The 8,213-nt window shown below is 37.9% G+C and overlaps 1 protein-coding gene across 1 annotated transcript in view; it reads right to left on the reverse strand.

Moving 5' to 3' along the window:
- Abcg2 (ATP binding cassette subfamily G member 2 (JR blood group)) overlaps positions 1 to 2,266 on the reverse strand; it is a 114,189-nt gene extending 111,923 nt beyond the window's left edge. Inside the window, exon 1 of the mRNA XM_026379649.2 lies at positions 1,720 to 2,266. The gene's annotated coding sequence lies outside the window, so the exon portion shown is untranslated. The remainder of the gene's footprint in view (positions 1 to 1,719) is intronic.
- Between the last annotated feature and the right edge of the window lie 5,947 nt (positions 2,267 to 8,213).

Consider the following 8,213-nt stretch of genomic DNA (forward strand, 5'->3'; position numbering starts at 1 on the left):
AATGTCCAAGATTCTATTTCAGGCTAAGTTTTCTTTCATTCATTTTATGAGGCTCCGTCTCCTGTGGACTTCCAACCACTATTCTCCTTTCTTTTCCCTTTTTGTTACCATTTCTATATTCTTCCTCAACTAGAGACAGAACAGGTACACATCCTACCTATCCATTTTTCCTCTCTTTCCTTGTGTCTGAGTTAAAGGCAACTTTCAGATAAGTACATATATTGTTCAGGACAGGGAGTTACTCAGATTAAAAAAAAAAAAAAACAGTGTTCTTGGACCTCAGACAAAACAGATTCATTTTACCTTTACTCAAATTGATTTTTATAAATATAATGGATTCATATGCCTTACAATTCCAAATAATAGGGGGAAGAAACCAGTTTTTTCCAGCATGCATTATTTTTTTCCACATTTTTAATTGGTGCATTATATGTGTACATATTGATGGGACTTGTTGTTACACAATCCAACAATATAATTTGGCCAAAATCACTTCCCCCACATTTCTCCCTTCCCACCTGGCCTCCCATCTTTTGGTCCCTTTCCTCTACTGATCTCCCTTTAAATCTTAGATCCACCCCCACCTTTGTCTTCCTTTTACCTTTCTAGCTTCCACATGTGAGAGAACACATAGGAGCCTTAATCGTCTGAGTTTGACTTATATCACTTAACATGATGGTCCTTAATTCTACCCATTTTCTTGCAAATGTCATAATTTCATTTTTCTTTATAGTATTTTTTTTTTTTTTTTTTGGTACCAGGAATTGGACCCAGGGCCACTCAACCAGTGAGCCACATCCTCAGCCCTTTTTCTTTTTGTATTTTATTTTGAAACAGGGTCTGAGTTGCTTAGGGCCAGGCTAAATTGCTGAGACTGGCTTTGAACTCATGATCCTTCTGCTTCAGCCTCCCGAGCCACCCTGCACATGCGTTATTTTTAATAGAAACCAAAATGTACAAAATGATCAGCAGCCACACCAGATGAAGCATGATGCGGACAGGTAATCCTAAAATTACAAAGAGATTTCTGACTCTGCCTAAAGTAGTCCGTATAATCTAAGGAAAAGCTCCACATCATCTCTCATTTAAAGTGACCTGTCTTACTACATCTAGGAATTGAAACTTCAAAACTTCAAGACAGTCCATCCAGGCAGGTACAACCAAGGCAGGAATGTTTTCTGATTTCTTCTCAAGTGCTGGATAGACATCATGTTTTCAGCCAGATTCCTGCATTCCACCCACATCTTTCAACACCTTCTAGAAACTTCTAGAAATCAAAACTTCAACATAGGCCACAGAATGGAGGTCATCTGAAAGGCTGTGGGAATCTCAGGCCCATTCCAGGCTGGATTTTCAGTGTTTTTGTTTTTGTTTATTTATAGTGCTGGGGATCAGATGGAGACGCTTGCACATGTTAAGCAAGAAATCTACCGCTGAGCTGCAACCCCGACCTTGTGTTTTTGTTGTTGTTGTTGTTTGTTGGTTTGTTTGTTTAATAAATCTCCAGGTGATTCATACATATGTTAAAGTATAAGAAGTACTCATTTAAGTAACACATTTGTTAAGGCAGAAATCAAAAAATAATTGAGATTTTCTACTTAGCATGAAGACAAACAAACTAAAATAGTGCTGAGCACTTGTATAGCACATGCAAGACCCTGAGTTTGATCCCCAGCAATGAAATACAATAAAATAAAATAACAAATATGGAAAACTCACCCCAATTGAGATGTCGGAGGGAAAGCAGTCCAAACCTCAGCACAGGGACAACGGTGATTGAGAGACTTAATTAACTAGGATCCATCCCTGCTACTCAGACAAATGTCCATCCAGGAGTGTCCCTTCCTGCTAGTTCTCAGGGCAAGAGGAAGAATCTGAGATGAAACTTCTCAGCTCCAGCGCGAACCATGCAGCTGCTCCCAGAGTGATGAGGCTTTCCAAACAAGCCAGCCTTCAGGAAACATCTAGAAAAAAACAAAGAGCTTTCGCATCTCCCTGAGTCTCTTTTTCTCCACCATTAGCTGGTTGTAATTCACATTTCTTTCTCCACCACTGGGATTCAAACTGACGACAGCATGACGCCTCCAATCAGCCTGGGATCCTCTCCTGGTGTTCCTGCCAAGAGGATGGGAAAAGGAGGAAATCCTTGTCAGAGAGATATTTTTATATCTTGCTCTTTGTGGAATGAATCCTGACGACAGCATCTCCAGCACTAACGGCAACTTTATTTTGGAAATGGAAGGATCAAAAACAATCCTAGAAATGGTTTTGTTCTGTAAGCTTCCAATTTTTTGCTATCTGTAAAGTAAGTGGGGGGTCTCCTTCCCTAGGCCCTGCACTCTAGAAGGAAAAAAAAAAAAATACAAGCAGGAAGATGACACTGATTCTAAAAGGGAAGCAAATGAAACCAAAGCACAAACAGGGTTAGGTTTCACTGCAAAGGCCCACCAGAGACCAAATAGGAAAGAGAAGCTGCACTTAGAACAGGCTGTCCTTCTAATGCTGTCCTTTCCAAATCAGAAATACAACAGGACAGTAAGACTGTGATAAGAGAATCCTAAATTAGATTATAGGCCAGAGAAGAAAGTAAGAAATAGGAAAGAGGGTTTTTTTTTAATATATATTTAGGGAGTAAACAGGCTATATTTTATATTTTTACAGAAAGCAAAATATCATTTTATACAACTTAAAGCTACTATAATTCTAACCTGGCATCATAACTATACACAGGGTCAAAAGCAAAGGAAAAAAATGTTTAATATGGTTAATAAGTCCTTATTAGGTCTCTAGTATCGGCTTTGGAAGATATAGAATTCTTGTAACCAGTGAAAATCACCACAGCATCCTCAAACCTGTGCAAATGACCAAGTTATCTATAGGAAATATACATGCTCACTAATAAAAATTTTGTTAGTTTGGTTTTACATGTACACAGGATGTACAGGAGCTTTAATACAAAGCAAGTGTTCTACCTAAGCTTTCAAATAATGGAGAGCATTAAAATTTGGAAATGTTGCCGTGTGTGGTGATGTATGTCTGTAATCCCAGCTACTTAGGACACTGTGGAGAGCAGGCTGTGCCCAGCTCTGAGTTATTCCATGATGTACAGAATAGTAGTTTTCAGACTGTGCCTAACCCTGAGTTACTTCATTTTATAAAGCAGTATAAAGCAGTAGTTTACCATTAGTTACTCCATTTTGAGTATAAATGCTGAGATAGAATGATTCTACACCTTGTTTGTACAAGTAAACAAGCATATGCCCAGCACAACCAAAAGGCATAAACTGATAAAAAATAATAATAATAATAATAATCAGCGCTGGGGCTGTGGCTCAGTGGTAGAGCACTTGCCTAGCATGTGTGAGGCACTGGGTTCCATCCTCAGCACCACATATAAATAAGTAAAATAAAGGTATTTCGTCTGTCTACAACTAAAAATATTTTAAAAAATTAATCATGCTAATAAAAATGGCCACCTGTGAACTTACCAAGTTAATCAGAAGTACTTGGATGCATGGCTATATCAAATAATAATAATAAGAAGAAGAAGAAGAAGAAGAAGAAGAAAAGCCAGCCCATGAAATTATTGAACACACCAGAACAACAAATGAGGCAACCTCCCCACACGAGGCCCATAAAACAAGAAGCACCCCAAGACTGGACACAGCAACATACTGCCCCCATCACCTGGTCACTCCTCACCAGCCTTGCCCAAGAAAACTACCACAGCACCAGACCTCCAAAACACTCCTAGGGCTTCTGCATAGCGTGGTTTCTACTGCTGGTATTGATCAGGGACAGCCTGTTTGTTCCAAGCTGAGACTCTGATACTGCTGTCTGTCTGGATTCTGGCCTAGAAAAAGTTTCTGTGTTTTGACACCTCTAGACCCTGAACAAGTTCTTTGACCAGTTAGCTTGTTCCTAATCTCATCTGACTATCTACAGTGACTGCATTCACTTGCTCTCTGCCTTTGCTCTCAGTTCATCTTTCAAATTCCTGTGGAAACATTAACTCACCCTTTCTTCGCCTTTGTGACTGTGTGTGTGTGTGTGTGTGTGTGTGTGTGTGTGTGTATATATATATATATATATATATACACACACATCTATAATACATATGGATATATATATATATATAGAATATATCTGTTTGTGTAAAGTATGATATGTGACTTGGATGTTACAAATATTAGTAGTTAAGATTGAAGAATCTGTGATTGCCCTGCTTATTACTATAAGTTTACCCACAAGTATTTGAGTATTTGGTGAACTGCAATCACTGAAAATTGTGTAGCATGTGAATTTATAGTTATTCAATAAATTTGGACATTGTGGAAAGACACAAATATGTTTGGTCTGTGTTAATGGCATAGTTCATTCACCACAGAGGCTGAGGCAGGAGGATTGCCAAGTTTGAGGCCAGACTGGATGAGATCCTGTCTCAATATAAAACAAAAAGAATTAGGGATGTAGCATATTGGTAGAGCTCCCCTGGGTCAAATCCCCAGCACCAAAGAAAGAAAAAAGAAAACAGTGAAATAAGAGACGTTTATTTTGATTCACAGCTAAATCAATAAAGTTTGACTTCAAACTAAATCATTAAAGGAAAAGAGAACAGCTCCACATTCTCTCCCTGTAAGTTGAAGATTAGCCATCAAGGCCACATGAATTCTGCTTTTAGAACCAACCAACCTAGATGCAGCAAAACTTTTCTTTATATACCAAATCCCTATCTCTATCTCAACTTTCCATCCCAAGACTTTGCTTGCTTTTTTTTTTTTTTTTTTTTTTTTTGTACTAGGGGTTGAACCCAGCTCTACCACTGAGCTACATCCTAGTCCTATTTATTCATTTATTTAATTTTTAAAAAGAATTTTTTGAGACGGGGTCTCCCTAAGTTACTGAGGCGGCCTCAAACTTATCATCCACTTGTCTAAGCCTCCCAAGTTGCTAGGATTACAGTCTGGCGCCATAGTGCCTGGCTGTCCTGTCCCTCCTATCTGTAGTCAATATAAATTCAGTGCAATTTGTTTTCTTCTGCTCGTATTTTCATTATACCGTACCCTGGCTCCTTAGATCTGGTGGGCATTTCTTCAACTATTATCTGGCCAAGCTGCTGTGAGCTTAGAAAATTTGTTCCAGGGCAAAATTGTGAATGTAATAAGAATACCACTGAATGGAATTCTTAAAAAATGGTTAAAAGGACAAATTTTATACTAAATATTTATTTTCCACAATAAAATAGCCATATAAAAATATAGGAGTGGAATGTCTTAATTTCAATATTTTTTTGGTGGTACACACCTGTAATCCTAGAAATTCTCAGGAGGCTGAGGTCGGAGGATTGTAAATTCAAAGCTAGTCTCAGCAATTTAACAAGACCCTACCTGAAAATAAAAACAATTTTAAAAAAGGGCTGGAGATGCAGCTTAGTGGTAAAGTACCTCTGGGTTCAACCCCCAGTACCAAAAATAAAAATAAAAATAATTTGTCCTGGGTTGGGGTTGTGGCTCAGCAATAGAATACTCCACCTAGCACTTGCAAGGCCCCGGGTTCAACCCTCAGCACCACATAAAAATAAATAAAATAAAAGTATTGTGTCCAATACAACTAAAAAATAAATATTTTATATAAAAATAAATTGTCCCAGGACAAATTTCTTAAGCTACCAGAAGCTTTTATTTTTGGGTAACAGCTTAATAAACCCTTTAATTCAGAGACCTTTTGATGTCAAAAAAAAGTTTAATCACCATATTAAATAAGCATTTCATATTCTTAAAACATGAGAAATAGCAAGTGAAAAAATATGATAATTACTAAGAACTTCTGAATACACTCTTCACTGATGAAGTTAAGGTTTGAATCCAAACCTTCCCAACCATGAAAGAGGGAAAAGATAAGCCGTGCATTACAGTTGTCATGATGATTTCATGCAATATAGGAGACGCCTCTTACTGAATTTGCCATGCTGTAAGTCACCATCCTGATCATTCTGTTGTACAGTACCTGGGACAAAGTTGGCCTTCAATGAATATTTACTAGAATAAAAATAAAGTAAAAAAATAAAAAAATTCCAAGACACACCCTCAAGACACACTTGTATTCACGGTGGGCAATACTGGGTGTCACCTCTTAAGCTCTGCCCTGGGTGGCATTCTAAATGTATTCTATCACTAGCTGCCTCTTGGCCTTTGCTCCACTGTGGTGCAGTGTGTGCTTGAATATTTCTCCCAGTGTCTTCCCACCAGACTTTCAGGATCAAGCGATTCCTGGGCAAAAAAACAAAAGCAAAATTGCCCACCCCTGGATCAATCCAGATGAAAACTGATAGTAAACTCAGGTAGTACGCCAAAGGAGATATTTGAAGAGAACCAAGCCGCATCTGTAAGGAATTGCACCTGAGGTGGCCCACATTTGTACTGTATCAAGGTCATGTCAAGCTGAAAAGGTCACCACCGCCTAGGCAGTTGGACGTGTTTCCTTCTCTGCTTTGCACTTGTAGATTGGTTCTTTAATAAATACATGAAACCTCTTACGAAAGAAAAGAAATTGCACTTATCTATTTTTATACATTTCTTATATTGTGGTTAAAATATATATAGCATAGAATTTTCCATTTTAACCATTTTAAGTGTTTGATTCAGTGGCATTAATTATGTTCACCATGTTGTGCCACCATCATCTTCATGTTCTTCTCCTGTTAGTCTGTCTTATGTCATTTTAATTCCTAGGCCCAGCCAGAAAAGCTAAGATGATGGAGAAATTTTTTTCCTCACTAACAAGTTAAGATATAATTCTATGATATTAAATATATAATTAAGACAATTGTAATTAAATATGGAAAGAAGGAAAGAAAGAAGGGAGGGAGACTAGAACCTACAAGTTTACCAGTATGGGTAGGTTAACCAAATGCAGCAAATGCTTACAAAAGAACATTTTGCATCTGAGGCTGGGATATAGCTCAGCAGCAGACCGCTTGCCTAGCATGCACAAGGCCCTGGGCTTGATCACCAGCATTACAACAGAAAGAAAGGTAGGCACTGTATTGTCAAAGCACCAAGAACAAAGACACACATAAAAACACCTTCATGAAACAAAACTATGTATTCTTTATGCACTCATTTATGTATGTAATTACATACAAAAACCTCAGTAAAGACAATTTCCAAAATGGCAATAATCTCTATGAAGCATCTAATTGGAATGTGAAAATGCAAATATACTTTTTTTCTCTTTCCACATCTTTTATTGGTATATTAAAATTATACATATGATGGGATTTATTGTTACATATTCATTCATGCACAAAATATAACAAAACGATTTTCCCAACATCACTCTCCAGCACATCCCCTAAACCTCCTGACTCTCTTTCCACCTCTCCTTGGTTGATCTCCCTTTGATTTTTATGAGATTTCCACCGCCAACTCACCTTTCTTTTTCTTCTCTAGCTTCCAAATATGAGAGAAAACATACCACCCTTGACCTTCTAAGTTTGGCTTATTGGTCTTAACCTAATGAACTCCAGTTCCATCCATTTTCCTGCAAACAACATAACTTTATTTTTTTTTATGGATGAATAAAGAAAATGTAGTACATATGTGTATATGTGTACATGTACCACATTATGGTATATATGTATATACATGTATATTTACCGAATGTGTATATGTACCACGTTTTCTTTATTTATCCACTGATGAAAATCTAGGCTGGTTCCATGGTTTGGCTATTGTGAATTGTGCTGCTATAAACATGGGTACCCATGTATCACTATAGTATGATAACCTTAATTCTTTAGGATAAATATCAAGGAGTGGTATAGTTGGATCCTATGCTTGTTCCATTCCCAGTCTTTTGAGAAACATATATCCTGATTTCCATAGTGGTTGTACTAACTTACAGCCCCACCAACGTGCAAAAGTTCTCCTTGTTTTCCACATCCACTTATTATCATTTGTTTTTTGTTTGTTGTTCTAGTTGTTTCGTTCTGCAGATTGAGCTTAAAGGCACTTAGCCTCGGAGCTATACCCCCAGACACTTCCATTTCTTATTTCAAGACAGGGTCTCACTAAGTTACTTAGGGCCTCCCTAAGTTGCTGAAGCTGGTCTCAAAATTGTGATCCTTGTCGGAGACCAGCTCCAACAGGGGGTCTCAGGAGACGAACGGATGGTGAGGAGTCGGCGAAACAGGGGGTGGAGAAACAACACAG

This window comes from Urocitellus parryii, chromosome 10, assembly GCF_045843805.1.
Source record: "Urocitellus parryii isolate mUroPar1 chromosome 10, mUroPar1.hap1, whole genome shotgun sequence".
Classification (NCBI taxonomy): Eukaryota; Metazoa; Chordata; class Mammalia; order Rodentia; family Sciuridae; genus Urocitellus; species Urocitellus parryii.